Raw genomic sequence first — 27122 nt, 5'->3', positions numbered from 1 at the left:
TGTTAAATATATTCCAGAAGGAATAATCTGTACCTCTCAAGTGCCTAGTGGACTGATTTGAGATATATTTTAGAGGTATAACCAACAGGAGTTTCTTAAGTTTCAATATGATGGATAAAGGAAGGGTAAATTAATAAAAATAGCAATAAATTAACGGATAATGCTGCTTTGTAAGAAAATGAAAACTTTAGAGACTCACAAGTAGAAACCAAATATATTAACTTTATGATATGTATACTGAGTTATGTGAAAGTATCAGTTATTTACTAGAGTATGTACATCTGACAGGCTAGGTCTTGAGGCTAGGTCTATAATTTTGCCGTCTTTAGTATATAGGTAATGGAGATAGTTGGAACACCAAAAGAGATATATAAACTCTGAAATGTTCAGTGAATTAAAAATTAAGTAGGCTGTTATAAAATAGACACAACTTATTATTTGCTAATAAAAATAAAATGCAATCATATCATGAAGAAAAGGAAGACCACTGAAGGATACTGGGGAAAAGGCAATGAGATTTACTAAGAACTCCAGTGCAATTATGGTTTAACTCTTGTCAGACAGAGTATGAGGTGTGCTCCCTGTGTTTATCATCAAGAAACTCTCAGTGAGACTAGAAAGAACTGCACTGATAAAATACTAGTTGCAAGGCCAGATTGGACTAAATAAAAATAAATGGAAAGCCATTTTCAGGATCACCAGGTCATTTGAAAAGTCTAGAACACTGAAAAATGTATTTTAAAAGGTGAGCATCTTCCTAAATGGTGGCTTAGATAGAAAGATCTTGAACTAGCAAGAGATCCACAATTCTGATAGATGATTTGATCTTGCAGCAGCAGTTCTTGTGAATCTGAAATAATGATCTGCTCCCTTTCATAGTTCCCCCTTGACACTAAAAACTGAAAAGAACTTACTAAGATGAGAGACTTGATTAAACAAACCTTATCAAGTCAAGACTGAAGACACAACTAGAAGGAAATGTTTCTTACATATTGCTCTGTGCAAGCATACAAAGAGAGAACACTGATTAAATGACAGAAAATGGTAACTAAAACTTGGGAGTTCGGGCATAATGTAGAATGGAAATATTATTGTATAATAATATGAAATAGAGTGTCCTAAGTGAATACTTGTTAAGTTCTGTATTATTGATGAGAAAGGCAAGAAGTACTTTATTAAGGTTGTATATAAAAATTTAAGTGTAAGATCCAATTTCTAATATTAGGATCCAATATTTTTTACTGTTACTTTCTAATAAAAACTAGAACATATAGATAAAATATATATTTAAATATTTTGGAAGATAGTAGATTTCTCAAGGTAGTAAAGAATTACTGTATCAATTTCTAGGCAATAAGGAAAACTCAGTGAGATGATTCTGACATTTATTGATTCTTTTCTCTGTAGCAGTGTCTGGCAGTTATAGTAGAAGAAGATAGAAAGGCCTAGACACTGGGTTAAGCTTTGCTGGTCTTGTGGGGACAGAAAAGAACTTGAAAAATTGATTATTGGTTACTCTCCACAACTTCATGGTAAGAAAGAAAGAGGAGATGGACAAATTCTAAGAGCCAAAAGTGAAGGTGGAAAGGTTGTTGGACACAGAGATGACCGATGGCACTAGGGAAACTGTCCGTCCAGACACACAGGACTGATAGACTGATGAACTCACAGGGACTGTGACAGCACACACACGTCCTGTACAAGTTCAGTACAGACAGGGGCAGCAACAAGAGGGGAGGTTGACATGTTGACCACCTTTAACCTAGAAACTATCAGCAATTGATACCCACTGCCAAGTAGAAAAATCACTTTTTCTCCAGTGGAGTCTCACTGTGTATATAAACCACACTTCAGGATAGGCTCTGTGCATAGGAGTAGTTAACTACCACCACCACCAACAAAAAGGCATTCAATAGTATTTTTTCTGTGGACTTTTTGTTTTATTTTGCTTTATTTTGTATTTTTAGTCTTCTGTTGGTTTTGATTTCTATTTTATGGGCTTTTCTTCTTTTTTCCTATAATATGATTTTATTCTGATATTCTTTACTTTTTTAAATAAGAACTTCCACCTCCTTACCTCCTCCCACTTCCCTCCCCTCCCCCTGGACTCTAAGAATGTGGCTGACGGTGGGGGGCTGACTGAGAAGCCAAGGACAATGGCACTGGGTTTTGATTCTACTGCATGAACGGGCTTTGTGGGAGCCTAGTCTGTTTGGATGCTCACCTTTCCTGGACCTGGGCGGGGGTGGGAGGACCTTGGACTTCCCACAAGGCAGGGAACCCTGATTGCTCTTTTCTTTGTTTTGTTTTTTAGAGAGGGAGGGAGGGCCAGAGCGAGAGAGCACAAAGTTGGGTAGGTATGGAGATAGGTAAGATTTAGGAGGAATTGTAGGAGGAGAAAGCATAATCAAAATATAATGTATAATTTTTTTCAATAAAAAGATGAGAAAAACAACACTATACAAAAGGAAAATGGCCAAGGTATTTTCATCATTATAGCAAAGTAAATTCAAAAAAAAGTAGAGGAAGGAAAAGGATAATCACAAGAACTGTGAGCAATAAAACAGTGGCAAATGACTATAGAATGTTAAAAGAAAAAATACTTTAAGTTGATAATTCCTTTGTGGTAAGTAGTCAATCAAGCCAAACATACAGGAGACTCTATGAGCTGATATCAGGAAGGTAAAGTAGGAAATCACTGTAGATAGTACAAATGAGTTGTTTTTTTTTTTTGTCATTGCATTTGAACACATTATGAAGTTGTCAATCACCATAAAACCACAACATGTATATATGACAACACAAATTAAGAAACTGGATAGTGTATAAAGAACTTTATCTTACAATTAATAAGTCTCAATAAGAAAACTTTAGTCTTAGATGAAAAACACTTTAGTCTTAGATCAGAAAAACAATACATTGCCATGTATATTCAATTAATCTCAAATCATATGTAGTAAGCACTATCTAGCAATGCTGCTGGAACACAACACTAGAAAAAATTTCTAGATTCTATGAAAAAATAATTTTAAAGGAGTCATCAAAATACAACAATAAGAGTAAACTCCAATAATTTTGTGTCCATCAAAATTAATCGTTACTTACCAAAAGACAGAGAAAATATATTCTAGTGGGTAGTATATATTACTGAAAAAGATCATGTATGTAGAATACTTTAAGAGTGTCAAATTAATAGTAAAAAGACATCAGAAGTATGTGCATTATATAAAAGTATATTTAATAACCCAATCAAATAGTATCATCATATAGCTGAGACACAAACATGAAAATAAAGAGTAAATGTCTTTGCAAAAACATAGTAACAGTTAAAAGTAAAATAAACAACATAAACAGTAATGTGTTACAGATAACATGAGGGAAAAGAAAGTTTCGTGCACTATAGAAAGTTCTGTAAATTGTTGCAATCAGTTTGGAAAAGTATTTGAAATTATTCTCCAAAGTTGAAAATTGTGTATTTTGTTATGCCACAGTTACACCACTTAGAATATTCTTGACAGACAGAAAGCAAGCAAATGCTTTTCAAAAGGGATGTATAAACGTGTTCACAGAAGAATTATTGATGCTAGACAAATTGGACACATTTCAAGCACTCATTGGCAATAGAATGAATAATTAATTGTAGCAATTGTGTAAAAAAATGATAAACTGTAAGAAAATGATTGATAGCAAAATGCCACAATATGGATAAATTTGCCAAAGCAATGTTGAATGAAAGAAAATTTAAAAATATCATTCATATTATAAGATTTCATTAAGATTTTATCAAAAGCAGGCAAATACTAGAAGTCAGGGTTGTTGAGTTTTATGGCTCATTAGGTCTAGTGAGGCCGAGGCAAGAGAAATGTTGCAAGTTTGAGGTCAGAGAGCTTGGGCTATAGCATGACACTGTGAAATAAAAAGAAAGCAAAAGAAAGAAAAGCACCAATGTCCTTACCTAGGCAAAGGGAGAAAGGTAGTAGAAATTGGGAACAGGGGTTACAGAAGGACACTCAAATTCTATTCTGTGTTTTTGACCTGAATGGTAGTTACAGGGCATTCCAGAGTTTGATAAATCTGTACGTTATGGGTTTTCTATACTTCTCTCTGGGTGGCAGATTTTAATATGTTTAAAATTAAAGTTAGTCACTAAAAACAGCAAGAGAATATATCTTTCTAACTGGTAGAGTGGGAAAAAATAGGAAGAACTCATTCAAAGAAAAGGCAGAAAGGAGAAAAGTCAAAGAGAAAATTATGAATAGGAGATACAAAGAAAGATTATAAGATGCAAATCCAAACACATCAGTAATCCTAGTAAATGAAAAATGAATTGACCCTGCAATTTGAACGAGAGAGTTTCTGTAACTGAAAAAGAAAATCTAGTATTTTCTTTTGGTCAAGAATAGATTGCTAAAACATACTAATACAGAGAAGTTATAAATAAAAGGAAGAAGCATAATAGACAGCAACCAAGAAAAACTTGAAATGAGTATAATATCCGATGATTATGACTGCAAAGCATAAAGCATTATCATGTATAAATCCAGTTACTATCTAATGACAAAAAGAACAATTCACTAAGAAGGTAGAGCAATCTAGACTCTGAAAATATAGACTCAAAATACATATGATAAACTATGTAAAGCTTTATAGAGTTGGAGCAAGGCAAATGGATAATTTTGCAATCAGTCGTGAGAAATCTGTGAGGATGTAGAAAATTTGAATAGATGAACAAATATCTTTAAGATAACAGATGTACATGGAACAATATATCTTCTTTTCAAGCACAGGAATAAGAATGCCCATAAAGGTTGCAAACACATTTGTTCACAAAGATAAGTCTCATGTGCTCTTTCAGCAGAATGCAAGAAAATTAGAAATATATAATAAAAAGATGTTACAAAACTAGCATCTCAGAAAAGACTTATTAAACACACTTTAGAATAAGTCATGGGATATATCCAGAATTTACATTGGAAATTAGGACTAATAACAATGAAAATTGTATTTTTAAAAACTTGTAAAGTTAGAAATCAAGCTGGAACTGAGCTAGAAACTTTCCTCACCTGACTAACTTTCTTTTTTCTTGAAAAGTACTTTGCAAGCTTCTGGAGGGGAAAGGCATCAACATACCTAACTATGAACATCAAGAGCTTGCTCAGCAGTGGGAATGCACACCTTTAATCTTAGCACTCAGAGGAAAGAGACATATGGATCTCTGTGAGTTTAAAAGCCAACCTGCTGTACAGAGCAAATTCTGGGACAGGTTTCAAAGCTACACAGAGAAACCCTGTCTCAAAAAACCAACCTTCATTCCCCTTCCAAAAAGCTCTAATAGCAGCCCATTAGGCAAAGATGTGCCCACTGATGATCCAGTGGCACAATTTTTCTGGGGGTAATAAGCTACTCTCCCATTGGATTTCACCTGCTCTACAAGAGGGAATTCCTTCTGTGTACTGTAATTTAATCAAAAACCCATGGCTGAGGAGGCTTTAGACACTATTCTGGATGGAACTATAGTTATTTAGCTACAGATATGGTGCCATACCACTCTTTAGATATTTATAATTATACCCATAAGCAAATGCTACCCTAAACCTTAACCAGACAGCCTTCTTCCTGGAATAAACTGCAGCAAATGCAAAGAATCCTGGCTATTCAAGCTGTTACAAATGAGAAACATTGGAATGCTCAGCCCAAATCAGGGCGCCTATGTCACCCTGTCTATACTCAGGGAACATTTCAGAAGATGGGGCAGAAGGAATGTAAAAGTTGGGAGATAGAAGGAAGGTGTTCAAAATGCTGTCTTCCGGGTATAACAACCATTGCAATCATGATGTCACAGCAGCTGAAGTTGACTGGACTAGGACTGCACAAGACTGGGTATGTCATTTGTCAATCATGGGTTAGGGAGGGACTTATGAGACCACACCCCCATCTGACTGAATAATTGACTACTGGGGGATTCTGATGGAGAGGCAGTCATTGTCTTCACTTGTGCATCTGGTGAGTGAGCCTGCTAACTCAAATAGCCTTGCTTAAAATCTGTTTCGAAAAACCAAAAAAAAAAAAAAAATCTGCGAGTCACAAAGCTAGATAAAAAAATAAGTAGTTGAAAGGGATCTGTAAGAACTGATGAATTGTCAGGGGTGGGAGAGAGAAATGGGAAGGTGGGAAGAGAGAGTAACCAGAATGCATGGTGTACGCGTACAAAATTATCAAAAAAGAAAATAAAAGTTACAGTGCAAACAAAAAGCCCTTGCGAAATGCAAATTAGGAACTTTGAGGAAATTTCTAGATTTAACTACATTTAGTATAAGAGAAGAAAAATTAAAATACAGTATAGAAAATGTTTGCCTCAAGAATAGGAAGCAGATAACTTTGTGTGCTGAGCTCCACCCCACCTGCCTCGTTCCATCATTTCATGTCTTCATCACAGTGTGCATGAAGATCCTAGCATATGCTGTCAAGAGCATCAACGCTGCTGAAAAGGGAGGTAATGCCAGGTCCTCATCAGGGCATGCTCCAAAGTCATTACTGGGTTCCTAGCTGTGATGAACTGTGGTTAACACTGGGGAAATGAGAAATCATTCATGACTACAGAGCTGAGAAAATTCTTGTGAACCTTACAGGCACGTGAAACAAATGTGGAGTGATGAGCTCTAGATTTGATGTGAAGCTCAAAGACCTAGAAAAATGGCAGAATAATCTGTTTCCCAACCTGTTAGTTTGGCTTCATCGTACTGACAAGCTCCGTTGGTATCATAAACCACAAAAAAGCCACATGAAAACACACAGGAGAAAAAATTCGGTGTTTTTTTTTCTAGAAATGTAAAACACATAAATAAAAAGCCTCAGTGGAGTCAGGAAATAGAGAAAGCAGTGACACATTTGGCCTCATTGGCACAGGAAAGAAATTTCTGCATGGGACCCTGATAGTGTAAGCGTTTAATGCAACAATGTGTAAATGAGAATTCCGGAATCTAGAAACGTTTCGGTTACAGCAAAGGGCACCATCCCTTAAGTGAAGAGAGAAGCCACAGAACAGGAAAAAATTATTTATGTACGACAGAGGATTAGGATCTAGAATATATAAAAGAACTAAAATTCAAGAAAACAACCCAACTAAAATTGGGCTGTGGAACTAAACAATTTTTTAAAAGCTCAACGTCTTTAGCAGTCAGTGAAGCACAAATTCTAACTACGTTGAGATTTCATCTTCCTGCCGTTAGAATGACCGGGATTAATACAACACATGCTCACAGAGCTTTTATTCACTGCTGGTGGGAGTACAGCCTCTACGGAAACCAGTGTGGCGATTTGAATTTGAAGGAATATGGGAGGATGGGGGGGGGGAGAGAAATGCTAAAATTATATTTTAATTTCAAAAATAAAAAAGATGAAAAATAGATATTCCACATGACCCAGGTATACAATTCTTGGGCATATCCCCAAAGGACTCTAAATCTTACTGTAGAAATCCTTGCTCATCCATGTCCACTGTTGTTCTATTTATAATAGCCAGAAATTTGAAACAGCCCAGATGTCCAACAACAGATGAGTGGATGGAGAATATGTCATACAGTTATAGAATGGAGTATTAATCAGTTGTTAATAAAGAAAAATGAAATTATGAAATGTGCAGGTAAATGGGAAGATCTAAAACAATAATTCTGATTGAGGTACCCCAGACCCAGAAACAAACAGCATATATTTTTGCTTTTTTGTGGATTTAGGCTTTAAATTGTTAGATGTGTTTCATTTGGAATACCCACAGAAGGAAAGAAATTACTAAGAAATGGCTTCCAAAAGTGGGGAGAAAGAGTACACTGATATAAAGGGCGAGAGGGGAGTAATGCATAAGTAGAGTTAAATTTGGGTTGGATAAGGAAGACCAGTGTAGAGGATGGGATATAAGGAAGGACCAATAACACGAAAAGCCTTTTGAAAACGTTACATGGAAACCTACTATTGTGGATGCTTTATAACACATACACACACGCACGTGCATACGCACACACACACACACACACACACACACAAGTTAAAATGGTATTATTCTATAAGAGGGCATTATCCCTACTAGATATCAAAGACTAACAAATAAAATGCCTAGTTCGAGAAGTGGGTAACTATTCCAGGATTACTGGCCAGTGAGGTCCCATAGATCCCCAAACAGTACAAGATGTTTCCAGTTCTTGATTATGCCCTATAGCTTGACAATATGACCCTATTGTTAATGACACAAATATATTATAAGTCATAAAAAATCAAAATGGTACTGATCTGGAAGCTTCATCTCTACTGGCTACCTTTCATAGTGGAAGGTGCTAAATACCCTACTGCATTTGAAAAGTATCAATGAACCTCTCAGTATTATACTGGAGATTTTAAATAACACAATAAAATAATCAAATGTGTGAAAGAAGTAATGGTTGGAAAGGGAGACAGCACTAAATATAGATGGAAACCATGAAAAGTAGATGACAGAATAACAGATTCTAAATGTAAAGTCAAACAAAAAGTTCAGCAATGCCTATATATCAGGGATAGCTAATACATATGTGATTTGTAGAAAAAAGACACCCATTCACAATAATAACAAATAAAAAAGTATTATCAATTTACATGATAGTTTTTGATGATTAACTACAAGTACCCAATCAATCAATTGAGAAATATATATTCCGTGTTCATAAGTTAAAAGCCTCACTACCATTAGGATATCAGTGTTCATCTGCTCAGTTGTATAAATCCATATAATTTTTGTCAATATGCCAACATTTTTGTAGCATGTGAAAATCTATTCTTAAGATCCAGACACAGTGACAAATCCTAGAACAATGTCAAATCCTTGTAATTATAACACTAGGGTACAGAGATGACTGTGGGATATTAAAAGTTTCAAAGCCACTCTAGACTTTGTAAAAAGTTTAAGGCCAGAATGTGGTACATGAAACCCTGTATCAAAACACCAGCTCCCTTAAAAAATGAAACCCTTGCCATCCTGATGAAAAAGGAATAACCAAGAATACCCCAAGTAATTTTAATGTATGTTAGTAGGTGAGTTTAGGCCCCAACTTAATTTTTCATCAGCAGAAAATGGATAACACGGTTTAGTGAAAAACTGTACAAGTTAACTTGAATAATGTAGAGATACATGACTCAATATGGGGAAGCCTTCGAACTGTGAAAGAAGAAGATAGAACTCAAGCACAGGATAATGTAAAAATAATCTATACATATTTGTAAAGGTTAGAACTCTGTAAAATGATGTAAAAATGACTAAGTTTAACATAGTGGTTTCTTTTTATATACATTACATTTTATTTATTAATTATTTTTCCACTTATTTTGCATCCTAACCGCAGTTTCCCCTCCCTTCTCTCCTCTCATTCCCTCTCCCATCTGCCTCTCCTCAACCCCACTCCTCCATGGGCAGCAACAAAGCCTGTCACATCAAGTTGAGGCAGGTCCAAGCTCCTCCTCCTGCATCAAGGCCACCCAGCATGGGAAACAGGTTTCCAAAAGCCGTCGAGGACCAGGGACAAGTCCTAATAATCTCACTGCTAGAAGTCCTATAGACAGAACAAGCTACACAATAGTCACACACATGCAGAGGTAGCATCCATGCAGGCTTTCTAGCTGTTGACCCAGAGTCTGTGAGCTCCCAGGAGCCCAGGTTAGTTGTTACTGTGGGTTCCCCTGTGATGACCTTTGAGGCCCCTGGTTGCACCATCCTTCCTCCCTCTCTTCAACATGACTCCTGGATCTTGACGCAGTGCTTGATTGCGGATCTGTGAATCTGCTTCCATCAGTTACTAGACAAAGGGTCTCTGATGACAATTAGTGTAGTCACCAATATGATTACTGGAGATGGCCATTTAGGCACCCTCTACACTATTGCTAGGAGCCTTAACTGGAGTCATCCTAATAAAAAAATGGGGTACATTTCTAAATAGAGAATTCCTTCTTTTTTTTTAATTATGAAAGCTTGGTTTTAGCTTAGGCTTGTTTCTAACTAGCTCTTTTATTTAATTATTTTTATTGAGCTCTACATCTTTCTCTGCTCACCTCTCTACCTCTCCCAAGGTCCCCACGCTCCCAATTTATTCAGGAGAATTCTCAACAGAAGAATCTCAAATGACTGAGAGACATTTTAAAAAGTGTTCAACATCTTTAGCTCTCAGGGAAATGCAGAAATACTCAATAAAATACTGGCAAACTGAATCCAAGAGCACATCAAAAAAATCATCCAACATGATCAAGTTGGCTTCATCCCAGAGACACAGGGATAGTTCAACAATAAAAAATTTAGCAATGTAATTAACCATAAAAACTGAAAGAAAAAACACATATGATCATCTCATTAGATGCTGATAAAGCCTTTGACAAATTCCAACACCCCTTCATGAGAAAGGTCTGGGGAGATCAGGGATAAAAGGAATGTATCTAAACATAATAAGAGCAATAAACAGCAATCCAACAGCCAACATCAAACTGAGAGAAACCCAAAGCGATTCCAATAAAATCATGAACAAGACAAGGCTGTCCACTCTCTTCATATCTGTTCAATATTGTACTTGAAGTTCTAGCTAGAGCAACAAGACAACAAAAGGGGATCAAGGAGCTAAAAATTTGAAGGTAAGAAGTCAGACTTCTGTTATTTGCAGATGATACAATAGTATATATAAATGACCTCAAAAACTTTACCAGGGAACTTCTACACCTGAAAACACCTTCAGTTATGTGGCAGAATATAGAATCAACTCAGAAAAAATCAGGATCCCTCTTATATATAAATGATAAAAGGGCTGAGAAAAAAAATCAGAGAAACATCACCCTTTACAATAGCCAAAAATAATGTAAAATATCTTGGGGTAATGCTAACCAAAGAAATGAAAAACCTGCAGGAAAAAAACTTTAAGTCTTTGAAGAGAGAAATTGAAGAAGATATCAAAAAATGGAAATATCTCCCATGCTTATGGATAGGTAGGATCAACATAATAAAAATGGCAATCATACCAAAAGCTTTCTACAGATTCAATGCAATCCCCATTAAAATCCATGACAATTCTTTGCAAACTTTAAAAGAACAATTCTCAATTTCATATGTAAAAACAAAAAACCCAGTATAGCCAAAACAACCTTGTACAGGAAAGGAACATCCAGAGGCATCACCATCCTGACTTCAAGCTTGACTATACAGCTATAGTAATGAAAACAGCTTGGTAATGGCATAATAACCCTGATATTAATCCATACACCTACGAAAACCTAATTTTTGACAAAGAAGCTAAAATTATACAATGGAAAACAGAAAGTATCTTCAACAAATGCTGCTGGCATAACTGAATGTCAACATGTAGAAGAATGTAAATAGATTCTTATCTATTCCCTTAAACCCAAATGGATCAAAGACCTCAACATAAATCCAGCAACACTGAACCTCATAGAAGAGAAAGTGGGAAGAAGCCTTGGATGCATAGGCACAGGAGACCACTTCTTAAATATAATATCAATAGCACAAACACTGAGAACAACAATTAATAAATGAGACCTCCTAAAACTGAGAAGTTTCTGTAAGATAATAATAATAATAATAAAGGACAAGGTCAATAAGACAAAATGGCAGCCTACAGAACAGGAAAAGATCTTTACTACTAACCCCACAACCAACAGAGGACTGATCTCCAAAATGTATAAAGAACTCAATAAACTAGATATTAAAATACTAAATAATCCAATTAAAAATGGGGTACAGATCTAAACACAAAATTCTCAACAGAAGAATCTCAAATAGTTGAAAGACACTTAAGGAATTGCTCAACATCCTTATCCATCAGGGAATGCAAATCAAAACAACTCTGAAATACCATCTTACACCTGTCAGAATGGCAAGACAAAAAATACCGATGATAGCTTATGCTGGAGCAGATAAGGAATAAGGGGACTAGTCCTCCATTGCTGGTGGGAGTGCAAATTTGTACAAGATAAGGAATAAGGGGACTAGTCCTCTATTGCTGGTGGGGGTGCAAATTTGTACAGTCATTTTGGAAATCAGTATGGTGGTTTCTTAGAAAATTGGGAATCAATCTACTTCAAGACCCAGCATTACCACTCCTAGGCATATACCCAAAGGATGCATACTAATATCACAATGTGTTAATAGCAGCATTATTAGTAATAGTCAGAAACTGGAAACAACCTAGATGTCTTTCAACTGAAGAATGGATAAAGAAAATGTGGTACATTTACACAATGGAGTACTACTCAGCGGTAAATGACAGCTTGAAATTTGAAAGGAAATGAAGGGAAGTAGAAAAAGCCACCTTGAGTGATGTAACCCAGACCCAGAAAGACAAACACTGTATTACTCACTGTTAAGTGGATATTAGATATGAAGCAAAGGATAACCAGTGTATAGTTCATGATCCCAGAGAAGCTAGGCAACAAGGAGTACCCCAAGAGAAACATACATGGATACCTCTGGGAGGGGGAAATATACAAGGTCTTCTGAGAAAATTGGGAGCACGGAGAGTGGGAGAAGAGAAGGCAAAATGGGAAGGGGAAGGGAAAAGGGGAGGGAGGAGGAGAACTTGAGGGAATGGGATGGTTGAGAATTGGGAAGGACAAAAAGGGAGAGCAAGGAAAGGGATATCTTGATTGTGGGAGCCATTATGGGATAGCGTAAAACCTGGCACCAGAGAAATTCCCAGAAATCCACAAAGATGACCCCAGGTAAGACCCTAAGCAGTATTGGACAGGGTTCCTGAATTGGCTTTCCCCTATAATCAGATCGATGACTACCTTAATTGTCATCCTATAATCTTCATCCAGCAACTGATGGAAGCAGATACAGAGATCTACAGGCAAGTACTTGGCCAAGTTTCTGGAGACCACTCAAAGAGAGGGAGGAGTAATAACAAGAGCAAAGGCATCAAGACCATGATGGGGATAACCACAGAAACAGCTCATCTGAGGTACTGGGAGCTCACTGACTCCAGACTGATAGCGGGGTAAACCTCATAGGACCAAACTAGGCCCTCTGAATGTGGGTGACAATTGTGTGGCTTGGGCAATCTGTGGGGCCACTGGCAGTGGGACCAGGATTTAAACCTACTACTGGAACTGGCTTTTTGGAGCCCATATTTTTGTAGGGTTACTTTGCTCAGACTAAATATAGCCGGCAGGGCGTTGATCCTGCTTCAAAGTGATGTGTCAGTCTTTGTTGGGAAGCCTTACCTTCTCTGGGGAGTGGATGGGAGTGGGATGGGGTGAGGGGAAGTGGGTGGAGCAGGAGGAGGGGAGGGAGTAGGAACTGGGAAAGGTCTATAAATAAAAAGAGATCATTTAAAGATAAATTAATTAAAAAACAATGATTAAACATTTTATTGAAAAATATTCTACATGGAGATGTTTATATTACTTATTAAAACAGTATAGTAACTGTTTTTATTCTATTTCACATACCTTAAATATTTAATAATAATTTTCAAACAAAAAGTGGAAAAACGTCTTCAGGGACTGTTCTCTTGAATTACAGAAGCAAAAACACGTCTTACTTTCTTGTGCAGACCTCAACACACAGCACAGCCAGACAGAAGCCACAATTACCCGTCTGATTTACAATTTCAGTACCGCAAGTATCCAAGTGGGAAGCAATATCCCCATGAGTAAGGGAATCATCTAAGAAATAAATTACTACAAATGGAGCAGCAGATCTTAAACAATAAACATTCCTCATTTTGAAGCACATCACCATTTCTGCAGTTGCATCCAGTTTAAAATGGGGTTTCTGGTTGGATTCGGAGATGTCCTTCAATCCCCATCTACTTATAAGCAGTTCAGGGTGTGTGTGTCTGGGGGAGATGAACACAAAATAGATTCTGGAAATTGTGTAACTTATAAGCATGGTAGAAATGATATCTGATCTAATATATTTGTTTCACAAAGACTTCGATTCCACGAGCAATATTTTCATCTGGCTGAAAATATTTTAACATTATAGGCTGCAAAAGATGACAAAAGAATGCTAAAATACAAACATACTTCTGTGCAAATGTATTGGAAAACAGCATGAAAAATATAGGCAGACACTTTAAAGTTCTATTGAGACATTTCATTTTTAATAAGTTTCTTTATGCATGTCAACAATGAACACCATTTGGATAAATTGGACTAGGATACAACCGGAACACTTCTTTGTTACATGCTGACAAAGAGCAACTTGATTAAATAGTAAATCCTTCAGAACAGCCCTCCAAACTGTTTCTCAGATTTACTTTAAATAGAAGTTCCCAGTAAATGAAACTCTGTTATTCTTGCCACCTCAACTGTGCCCAATATTCTGCAATGATAGTATCAGGCGCCCCAAAATATTAAATCTTGCTATTCCGTTGTATAACATATATTTATGTGAAGAATTTAATGCTACATCATGGCATCCTAAATAAGGAGAGAATATTTCCGAAATAAAGATTTATAATCATTAATAAATTACCCAGTAGAATTTGTTAAAGATCTAAGGATATGAAGCTGGAAGTGGAACAAAAAAAAAAAAAAAAAAGAAATGAAGGAGAAAAAATGGGAATGAGCAAAGCTGAATAGATTGTTACTCTCTATTCCACTCTACTACAATTTTTATTACCGAAACCATGGGAATTTTCTCCATGTTTTGTGTCAATGTTGCGGGAAACTGTAGGTGAAAACATCTGGCAAGTCAGGATGGACTAGGCTAAGATTTTTTAAATTCATAATATGTATTTTTTTGTTTGACTCTGGTGAGGAACTTGGTATATATATTCTGTTTACAAAAATCTTTACTGGCTCCTAAGCTACTTGAGTTGGCATGGTTCCCACAGGTAAATGAATCAAGCAACTCGTGCAGGCCATGGTAGTATACAAAGCAGGGAGGACAATTACCATACAAAGCAGTGAGGACAATCCATCACAGATGGAAACTTCCAAAACTGTGAGCCAAAATAAGCTTTTCCATTTTTTATAAGTTGACTGCTTTTATTTCTTACAGTTGTGGAAATCTGACTAACACACTATGATTGAAGCATAAAAGCACATCTCATTTTAAGACAGAAAATCTATGGCACATAACTAATACTTGTCCTGTCTCTCTACATTACCATTATGTATCAATATATTTTGTTAGTCTTAATCTCGTTTTATGTCAGTACAATCTGAATGAAGAGGCTACAAATCCTGATCTAGCTCTCTCTGTACAGTGACAATCCACAAGTGGCAGTAACAATATCACAATGCTAATCCATGCACAGTTTTGAATCTTAAAGTCTCTTTAATTTTTAAATTATTTTTAAGAGTTATTATTTTTTTTCTTTCTCATGGTTTATTTTTTTATATTTAAAAATTTCCATCTCCTTCCCTCCTCCTCCCCCTCCCTCCGCTCCTCCTCCCCCTTCCCGCCCCTCCTTCTCCCCCTTCCCTCCCCTCCCCTCCACCCATACCTCCCCTCCCTCCCTCTCAAAGCCAAGGAGCCATCAGGGTTCCCCACTCTATGCTAAGTCCAAGGTCCTCCCAACTCCCCCCAGGTCCAGGAAGGTGATTATTATGAGAGGTTGGGCTTTACTTCCAGTACTTGAGAGGCAAATACAGGTGAATCTCTGTGAGTCTGAGGCAAATCTGGCTTACATGGCAGGTTCCATGTCAGCCAGGGCTACATAGATAGGTTCTGCCTCAAACAACAATTCTAATGATATTTGGATTAAAGTTTCATGGATCTTGTTTATTACAGATAGCATTGGGTTTCTTTTATAAGGTGGTTAATTATTCTCTGGTAGAATATTGATGACAGAAAAATGTAAGTCTAATTCGGAACACTGAAGTCAATGATAAAATGGTCCGTCTAATTGTCATTGGATGGAAATTTACTTTGCAATGAATCCTGAGGCTATGATTTTTTTTTTCAGTAAAATGTTCTCTATCTCTAGAAGTTTCATTTAGTTCAGTTCAATGTAGAGAAATGAGAGTTTCTGAGGATTAGGTCCTCCTCTCCTCATTCATGGCTACAGATTAGGAGACTGCCTCAATATTTTGATTATGAGTGTGGCCATTTTGCCCATCCAAGAACATTCTCTCAGTTTCCAAAGAATGTTGGATTTTTACCTAAATGCTCTTCAGTCAACCCAGTGTTTTTTTTAGATTGTTAGGATAAAATTTTAAGGAGCAAATGTTATTTTTAAGCCCCTGTTGTATTATGAGTAGCAAGGCACATGCTCTGAATTAATTGTTTAGCCATAAGGAAGCTTGTTTTGTAATTTACATGGTTTTTCACTTAGACTTTCTTATCATTGTTACATTTTTACATTCTGGATCCATATAAAGACAAATGCCATGTCTGGTTCCCAGCCATACCAGACTGATATTCTAGACCTTAGTACAAAAGTAGACTCACCTACGAAAATATGAACAACTACCATGGAACATATTGCTACATCTTTGCTTAGAATGGATACTAAAATTATATATTGGTATGTGTTCATACTTACAAGAACTTGAACACAAATATACAATTAAATTTTGTTGATAATTAAGAAAGCTCCCCTGTATATATAAGGTTTAGCATTCATTTTGCTGTGATGTAATACTAAAATTACAATTAAAGAAAACCTTGTTTTCTTTCTGATGGATATTTGATCTGGTGTTTCTTCTTAGAAACTGTTTAAACATTGCATTTTCTCTGCAAAGTGTTTCTATTACTATTATTAATGTACATCCACATTTTCTGTATGAAATTTTGTAAGGCAATAATCTTTCCCATTTAGCAGAAAATTATCATCTGCATTACATGAAATACTGCAAATGGTACATTGAAGGATCATTGAAGATAGTTATGCTTTCCAAACATATTTGTTGCATACTTTAGTCCAGAAGCCAAAGTTGTTTTTTGGAAGGACACTTCACTAAAATGAAAGATTTACTCCAAATGAAGAAGAGCTCATAGAGTTGTCTTATCTTTCCCATCAGCACTCTTGTTAAGGGCTCTCATGACTTAAGAAAATGAAATCTGAACAGATTTTTTAGAGATATAACCCTCTGAAACTGCAGCAGGATACTACAATCAGTATAAATCTGTCACCATTGTCTAGTACATCATGCATATAGAACTTAAATTTCACCCCTGAAAGAAAACATTAAATGGAGAAAGAAAGTAAAGGAACCTAGAGTTAAGAAACTCCCTAGCATGGGTTAATTATTGAAACATTTATCACATGTTTTTTGCTTGATATACTTGTTCTTATTGTATGGCATTTTCTAACCTCACCTCTAGAGAGTGCTTCAGTTTACTAACCTCGCCCCTAGAAAGAACTCCAGTTTACTAACCTCACCCCTAGAGAGTGCTCCAGTTCACTACCCTTGCCCCTAGAGAGTGCTCCAGTTCACTACCCTTACCCCTAGAGAGTGCTCCAGTTTACTAACCTCACCCCTAGAGAGTTCTCCAGTTTACTACCCTCACCCCTAGAGAGTGCTCCAAGAAATAGCTTTACTTACGCTCTCACCTAAGTAGTGGTTTTTTTTTTTTTCTGTTTTTCTGTTTGCAATATCCCACCCTATTCCAACCTATTAGTGATTATGAATCTGGCCTCAGAGGCCTCATTCCTTGAGCTGAAATTCTAGCTCAGCCATACATTTTATTGGGAATGGTATGCAGAAAAATAAAGAAATGAAATGTGCCGTCTTAAGTCATCTGTTTCCCAGGTACCATTTAGAAACTATGAATACTATGCTAGCCTTCTCTGGTATAAATCATATGATCCATAGATGAAGCAACACTTATTCTGATGGAGATACCAGATACATACTGCATTCGTGTCCTGGAACCCACTTTATAACATGCATAGCAGTATCTTAACATCTTCTGACAGAAATAGCGTGGCTAAGCCTCAGTAACCCTTTTACGGACAGCTTGGTTAGTAGGTAGTAATAGCCTTTGATATAGATAACATGTACTTTTCTTGTATACTAAAAGTAATAAGGAAAAATTCTAACTTAGAAAGACTGGCCCCAAAAGAGGAAAATAGAAAGAAAAATTGTCCTTTTAATGAGAACTCTCTCTCTCTCTCTCTCTCTCTCTCTCTCTCTCTCTCTCTCTCTCTCTCTCTCTCTGTGTGTGTGTGTGTGTGTGTGTGTGTGTGTGGTGTGTATGGGTGTTGCTGGTGAATAAATTCAGAGCCTTGTGCATTCTAGTCAAACACCACCACTGAGCAATATTACTAGGCTTGAGATACCTTATCAACTTCCAAAGCCCTTCTCTCAGCTTCGTGCTCATAAACTGCTGAGCTACCTTCATGTCAGCCTTCTGAGTTCTAACTCAGAAGGCATAATGTTTTTGCTTCCTCGTATTCTATCTCCTCTATCCAGATCAGTGACAAAACCCTGAGCCTGCGTACCATGACATATTGGCCACCATTATTCTGAAGATACACAGCCTCCAGCCCACATATCTACTCTGGCAGTGACTGGTTGACTTTTATTCTTGGGCCTGCCTACTTTCTGACTGGCTAATGCTGAAAACATCAATTTCTCTCTTTTCACATTTTATCTCTCTCCTCCTAGCAACTCCAAGATCTTCAGATTGCATTCTCTGTTGCTTTCTCTCTCCTACTATAACGAGTTGCCCAAACACCTTTGTGAGTCCATTTGAAAATTCTTTTTTAAGAGACCATGCCCCTGTGAAAGGTACCTTGCATTCCCTAATACCAGATTTCTTGTATACCTTGAGTAATTCACTAAGTCTGTTCATGTGTTGGTTTCCTATTGATGAAAAGAATTGTTGCAAAAAATAAAATAAATAAATATATCCAAACTACTTACAATTGTTCTGAGTACATAATAATTACTACACTACCAACGGCAATTTTGATTATTTGTTTACAATATACTTTTTGCACCTGATATTTTGTCTGGAGTCTCACAAAAGTTCCTTGTTGGCCCCTCATATGCTCTCTATGTAGTTGTGCCTACTATATGCTAAAATAATAGAATCTTAGCACTTACAAATTTGAAAGTCATCCTATAAACCAACCCCTCTTTATGACATGAAAATTTCTCTAATATTTTAGCCAGTTTTAGTCTTTGTTTCACAAAGTCAGTCAAACCCAATTCTATTTTTATAGACACATATTAGAAATTAATTTGTTGATGTGGACCGAAGTCTGTTGTTCTGTTTCTTTCACCAGTTGCTGTTATTTCTCTTTTACAACTGACTTAAAGAGGCATGTTCATCCTGCCCTTGGTCACTGCTGTGTGACAGATATTTCCTGGGGAGACACGAATGTTTACTCTCCTCAGGTAGGAAACTGATGACAAAGCAAAATATGGATAATACCCGAGTCCAACCTGGTGCACCAACTAAAACTATTGTTTTTTTTTTTTTCAAGCATAGAAATTTTTACCACTAAGTTCATCCCAGTATTGGTGGCAGTTCATAAGATCTGGGAACCTGGAGTCCGCTGCACAATCTACAGGCAACTCAACAGGTTTGGCACTGTCCTTTCCAGGTAGCTCAGTTGTTTTGGGACTCTTTTAGGCAACTCAGCTGGTATTAATTTCTTCTAGGGCAGTTTGGCTCTTCTTCCGTTATGTTTAGTCTGCTTGGCTGGTTTCTGCTTCTTCCAGGTTGCTGGCTGCCTGTGTCTTCAAACCTTAGTTTGGTTTGTCTGAGACTGATTATCGTCAGTCTTTACTGCTTATATAATCTTGAGGAGGAAGATGGCCTAAAGAATTATGACAGTTTCTGGGACTTCCTGAAGGTATTAACGAGCTAATCTATAGGATGGAGTGTTTCAGATTTGTAGGAAAACTGGTACACAACAGTCATCACCTCAGATATTTGAAAATTACCATTTGAATTCAGTTATGACTTATGTTTTACAACTGAACCCTTCCATTACTGTATATATTATCTCTATGGTGCATGGTTTGCTTTCAGTTGACAACTTGTTTACTCCTGTGTGGATAAGGCATACCTTTAGTTATACACTGCTATAAAAATACTTCATAGCCTCTTAAAGTATACTATTATCTAAACACTCACATCTTGGAACTTTAATCAAACTCTTAATTATTACTTTTCTGACTTGGGATTTCACTATTGCCATATTTGTATCCTTGGTATAGACAAGCTTGGTTTCTTGTCTTATATAGGAATAATCTTCCTTTATATGCATGCAAGACTCGTTCATTCCCCTTCTGTTTCTAATGCCTTTCCTGCAATCTATTTCTTTGTCTAAATGGTACTTCAGCTTTTATCCTGAGAAGTTCTTGGAAGATGATACTGTAGGGAAGGAATTACCCTTCCTTTTCTGTAGTTATACAATCTTTCACTATGGTGTTCTATACATATGAATTACACACCTTGGTATACACTGATAAAACGGAATAGTTGCATCTCAATCTTTTTGCTCCTCCCACATTTCTATTACATGACAAACATCCAAAAAATATTTGAAAAATTATTTCATTAAAACATTTAACAAAAACATTCATTGAGTGACCCATGTATTCTACTCCCTTTCCTGAATGTAGGCTTCCAATTTACTCAGAGAACAGAGTATTTAATATATGCTGATTATATCAAGTATTGAAAACATGAAAGTGCCTGAAAATTTCAAAATGGGCAAGTAGAAAATTTTAACATCATTGTGCGAAATCAAGAGATCTAGGAGACACAATCATTGACATTTGGCTTTACACATCTTGTATTTCAAGTGCTAGTAAAATATGCAGAATGGTAAACATTTACTAAGGTAAGATTCTGTTATTTGTTATTCTAGTGAAAAAGTTTCATTATATTTCATATCATAGGTACAAAAATAAGGCAGGAAGGAATTGGAGCAAATGGATAGAAAGAAAAATCTCCAAAAATCAGTCTTCCCCCAAAATATCAATTTGAACATATATTCACAAACAAAACTATATTAATAAGAACTGCAGAAAGAAGCTAAGGGGCCACAGTACCTAGTTGTAGCATAATGAGGGCAGATATATTTAAAAAAAAATAGTAGACAGGAAAGAGTTGTGTGTGTTCCACTCTTTGCTCAGTTCTAGGAAATTCATTGTATAGAGAGACAATTCCTGCTTGAGGGAAGAGGAAGGAATTAACTTCAGGAATAGCATTGGATAGAACCCTCAAATAAATGAATAATAAAAAGAAAAAAATAATCCAATTAAAATTAGCTAAAGACATCAATAGACATTTATCAAAAGAAGCACATATAAATGGCCAATAAATACATGAAAAATGCTTAATATGACTAATCTAAATGACTTACCATTTCACTGCAATCAGATAGATATTATCAAGAATACTAAATGTGATAACTTGAAGGTGTAAATCATAAACAATCCCACACCAGTTTGGAATTATGATTGATAGAATGGTTATTTATTTAAAGGGGAAAAACTTACAGATCACCGTCCCAGACATCAGCCCTCTGCGCAATCAGGAAGGGAGCCTAGTTGCAGGAAGCCAGAGGGAGCAGAGAGAAGTGGCCGCTTTTTTAAGGAGAGAGAGCCCCAATGGGCTGGTATCTCAGCGGCTATTGGCTGAAGGAGCAGAAGGAGCTCCCACAACAATAACTGTTGAAAAGACTAAAGAGAAAAGGGAAGCAAGTGTATTGTTGATACGAATTTATATTGGAATAGACCTTGTGACAAATACTTGGGATGTTTCTCAAAAATCTAAAAAGAGAACTTTAATTTAATACAACTATATTATTGCAGGGTCTATACCCAGGAGAAATGAAATCAATCTCTTGATGAGACATCTTCACTCTCACATTTATTATAGCATTGTTGATGTTAGCTAAAAAACTGAAAGAATCATTGAATATTTAACAATAGATGAAATAATGAAGAAAATGTGATGGGCCAATGAGATGGCTCAGTGGATAAAGATATATGTCGCTAAGCCTGATGACCTGAGTGAGATCCCAAGAACCCACATGGAAGAGAGAACTGACTCTCATGAATCATCCTCTAACCTCCATATGCACATTCTGTCATGCACATAGCAGAAATACAAACAAATGTTAAAAGCCAATAAAAGCAAATATGGTGCATATATAATAAAGTCACAAAAACAAAGTTCCATCATTTATGAAATTGTGGATAGGATTACAGGTCATTATGTAAAGAGAAAAATTCCAGAAGAAACAAAAATACTGCACAATCTTACTCAATTACTGTATTACAAAATTGACTTAATAGAAACTGAAAATAGTATAGTGGATAGAAGATATGAGGAAAAGTAGTTGGGAAGGAGAAGTGGGGGCTCATTGTACGTTGGGGGGCTGGCTTACAGTTAGAAAGAGGCAAGGTGCTCTGCTATTACACAGTAGAGTGAAAATAGTGCATTCATTCTTTTGCAAAAATTCGAAGGGATTTTTGAATGTTTTCACCATAAAACAAGGATGAGAAAAGCATCTGAGAAGATAGATGCTTCTTCTGTTCACACAATCTATGTACAATTAATTTTTTGTGCTGGTCCAAAAAGGAAGGCAGGTAAATGGGTAGTGTTGATGCTTCAGCACTTGTCTGACATTAACACTAAGTCAAAGTAACAAGCTGGAAGTCCATGCCTATAAGAAATAGGAACAAGCTAATTTGCATGATGAGGGTATAAAGTAAAAAAAAGTTTTATATAATGGGATATTACACTAAGTCAAAGTAACAAGCTGGAAGTCCATGCCTATAAGAAACAGGAACAAGCTAATTTGCATCGTGAGGGTATAAAGTAAAAAATATGTTTTATATAATGGGATATTAGTTTATAGAAAAAGCTGGGTAGTAGGGATGCATGTGTTTAATCCTAGCACCAGGGAGGCAGAGGCAGGTAGATCTCTGAGTTCAAGGCCAGTCTGGTCAGAAGAATGAGTTCCAAAACAGTCAGGGCTACACAGAGAAACCCTGTCTTGAAAAAAACAAAAAAGAAGAAAAATCTTCAATATGAGCTGGCAGAAAGCATGCTAAATGAAACAGGCTATCACAGAAAAATTATTAGATGATCTCGCTGAGAGTAGAATCTAACATCCACAATTTTACACTGTCTCTATATGTATATGTTAGATTCTACTCTCAGTAGAACAGAGGAAGAAATATAGCAATAGGTTTAAAGACAGAGTTGTAGCAAACGAGTAGGATGAACAAGTGTAAAGATGCCGTGTACAACAGGAGGATTATAACTGAATTGTTGTAATGATTTTTGTTATAAATAGATTTTAATTCTTCTTGTAATGAAAATGTGACTCTGTGAAATGACAGACATATTTGACTAGAGTGACCCTATTATCACTAATATATAACCAGTGGTTTGTGTTGTGCACCTCAAGTATGAGCAGTAAGAGCACTGTTGATAAAAACACTGAACACATGAACCAGTGTCTGTGGAAGGCAATTAGTCTTTCTCATGGAACTGCATAACTTCCTTTTTTGATATCTGAGTATGATACTCAAAAATAAACATCTGAGTTTTTTTTTCATTAATATCCTCATTAAGCGAATAATTCATTCTACAGTATTATTGTTTTAAAAGGTGTAACTCCAGGTGTAAAATGGGAGGGTGTTTATCTAATTCTTGATCTTCCAAGATCAGTTCCTATAAGTTATAACACTTGACTACTTGTACACTGTCAATGAACATATATTTGAAATATAAATGGGGTGTGTTCCTTTGATGTTTTATTTTCAACTTTTAAAATACAAACACAGGAGTACTGTTTCTTCCCTTTTATTGAAAAGAGAGTATTTTCTTACATAATATGATCTCATTATGGTTTCCCTCCCTCTACTTCTCCCAGTTTCTCTCCATCTCCCCTCCCATCCAGATCCTTCCTCTTTCTGTCTCTCAGAAAACAAATAGACCCATAAGGGATAATAGTAATAAGATATAATACAATAAGATAAAAGAAAGCTAACACATCGGAATTGGACAAAACAAACAAACAGAAGGAAAAGAGCAAGAGAAGGCAAGAATCAGAGATGCACTCCTTTGTGCATTTAAATTCAACAGGCAGAGCAGTTTCTTCTCATGTTATTGCTTTCTCCTTGAGAAGATTTTCCATGAGGATTTTCTGGGGCATTGTTATGTTCTACTTGCAGAAGTAGAAAATGTAACACAGAATCTTGTACACACTGCACAGGCAGTCTACCACTAAGTCATAACCTCTAATTTGCTTTAGGGTCTGTATGCACCTGTAAGCCAATAACCACAAGAATTCTCTAAATAAAATCAGTGCAAGTATACATGAAATTTGTTGTGTAAATCTTCAGTGGTGTCATCACATGCACAATCAAGATGTGACATGATGAGATGCTAACTAATTTGGTTGTAATAATTTCATAGTGTTATGTGTAGCAAACCATCTGATTGTGCACATTACATTATTTTCAAATTACTTCTCCACAAAACTGGAGCAGAAGAGAACCAAAAAGAAACAATTTGAAATATAAATTATTAAATAAGAAACCTCAGTCATGCAGAATATTCCTGTATTCAGTAGAGGATGCAGCCTTCCTGTAAAAAATCATGGAATGTATTCACAACAAAGCATAAAATGTTGACCATTTATTTTAGAAATAAAAATATCCCTTTAATATTTTCCATTTTAACATCTAAGTCCAGCTTAAAGTTTATTTTGTTGACTCTCACGAAAAGTAATGAAAGTCAAAACTCTTATTTAGGCTTTAATATATTCAACCACATTTCAGATTTTCCTTAACAAGCTTAAATATTAAAACAGCTTTTAAAAATGAGCATATAAAATAAACAAATCATCTTTATCATGAAAGCACTCTGATTTTATGTCCCCTGCATATTTAAATGATGATCCTTTTAGAAGTTTCCAAACCCCGTAACTGTCAAAATCTTAACTTTCCACTTTTTAATAAAAATGATTTCCATAAAGATTAGAAATTAATCTAACCTGACTCTCAAACTTAATACATTTTAGTGCTGGAAGCTATAAAAATTCACCTATCTGGGTTTAATAAAGAAAGTTTTTTCAATTTAAATATACATTGCATTTAATAAGCTTGCATGATAATTTCAACAATGTTCATGGGCTCTGCAAATTGCCTTCCTGCTGTGTCCAGGATACAATCCAATTTCAATTTTGAGTAACCAAGTTAAGAAATGGTTGAAAAAAAAATCTCAAAAGCAATTTCTGAATGGCACAAAGCGAAATGATTATAAGCCAGCCAATCATATTGCCCTGATGTATGACTTCAAGAAAAATAGTTTGTTTATACTGATGTTAACTAAAATATGTGAGCACATGGGTGACTTTAATTTTTGGCTAAAATTTTAATCTTTAGAACAAATGTTTTTTATGGCAATGATTAATATGCTCTTCTGTTATTCCCTTTATGTCAATTCATCTTATTGATATGAAGTACATACTATTACTCAAACAGTTTTAAATGTCAGATATATTATAACACACACACTGCAGAGAGTGGGAGAGAGCACACATCTGCCTTCCTAGGAGGTGGAATTTGTAGTATAAATAAATCAAATAATACGTGACTACAAATTGTGAAAAGTGCTCTACAGGAAAAATGCATAATGATGTCCTTTAGACATTGACATTTAAACTGAAACCTGTATGATGAGTGGACAGATAAACATACATGTATGGTGATGGGTGAAATTAAATGAATAATACATGTTTGAAGCAGCATCAGAGAAGGAGGTAGATATGTATGAGACTGAAGAAATATAGAATGAAAATCTTTGGACTTATGGGAAAAATGAAAGGCAGTAAAGACTCACAATATCTGATTTGTATTAAAATATATTTGGACATAATATAGCGAATGGTATATAAGGGGTCTTTCAAGGATATCATTTATAAGACTACTTTTTTAAAGTGTCTAGACAAGACAAACTTTACTTATGCTCAATATCATATGCTTAGAATTGTGAACATACCGAGAATAATTTTAAGAATCCAGGTGAGAGAAAAATGGTTTCTATGACTAGGCAGACTGAGAAAAATGAATGTATCCAAAATATTTTAGGAATTAGACTTATAAGACCTTGTGGCTGATTACAACAGCGGAGGTAAAATAGATGGTGATGTCATGAATCATGGTTAAGTTTGGCATGGACAACTGTGTAAAAGGTGATGTCACATTTAAAAATCAATACACTGACTATTGAAGGAACAGCAGTTTTATGCAGAAGATTAAGAGTTTACCTTTAGATATGTTAAGCTGAGGTGCCTGTGAGAAATCCAAGTAGGACTGTCAAATAGGCAGATTGTCAACAAGCTTAAAATCAAGTAAAGGCATCAAGGGTAGAGACCAAGTTTATTAGTCTTCATTGAGAATCATAATTAAAACCAAAAAAATGACTGCTAACTAAGCTGATAAATGAAAGGTCCCAAGATTGAAGACTTAAATGTTTAAAATTATACTAAGAAAGAGGGTGAGATTTTCCATGGATATGAAGAAAATCAAGAGAATGTAGTATTATAGAAATGAATGGGAAAGAGTTTTCTGTAAAGCTTGATTATTTGGTAATATACTACTAAAGTCAAGTAGAATGAAGATTAAAACATGTTTATTATCTTTAGTAAAATGGTGATTACTTTTGGTAGAATGATGGGAAATAAAATCCAACATAAGATAGCTTTAAAAATGACTGAAGTAAATATGTGAAGGATGAGATATTCAGGTTTCACACTGAAAGAGAATAAAGGTGGAAATACGAAAAAAAATCAGAAAATGAAATAGCAACATGGGGTGTTGAATTGAAAGTAACAATGAATATTCATAGTTTTCTATAGATACATAGACAGATACATAAACAATGTTATATATCTAAAAGTGTCCCTATGTTTGTTAACAATAGCACCTAGAAAAAGTTATACTATAATAGAAAAATAAAATTAAAATAATCTAAAATCAAAATTAATAAATAAGCAAAGAAACAAAACATCTGTGCCATAAACTTGACTTTTAATTTCCATTTCACTGAAAAGTATCATGCTTCTTGGAGAAACTGCTTTTCATGGACTGGGCAGAGCATCTTAATATGACAGAAAGTCAGGAAGCACTCAAAGAGTGCTGATGAAATCATGTTGAATGGA

At 35.7% G+C, this 27122-nt stretch overlaps 1 protein-coding gene and 1 pseudogene across 3 annotated transcripts in view; one reads left to right on the top strand and one right to left on the bottom strand.

Moving 5' to 3' along the window:
* Positions 1–27122, bottom strand: part of Tenm1 (teneurin transmembrane protein 1) — a 572293-nt gene that overhangs the window by 173573 nt on the left and 371598 nt on the right. The window lies entirely within an intron of this gene.
* Positions 6442–6824, top strand: LOC119804891 (annotated as a pseudogene).

The sequence above is a fragment of the Arvicola amphibius genome, chromosome X (genome assembly GCF_903992535.2).
Source record: "Arvicola amphibius chromosome X, mArvAmp1.2, whole genome shotgun sequence".
Classification (NCBI taxonomy): domain Eukaryota; kingdom Metazoa; phylum Chordata; class Mammalia; order Rodentia; family Cricetidae; genus Arvicola; species Arvicola amphibius.
Note: the sequence above shows the minus strand (reverse complement) of the source record. Positions and strands in the feature narration are given on the sequence as shown.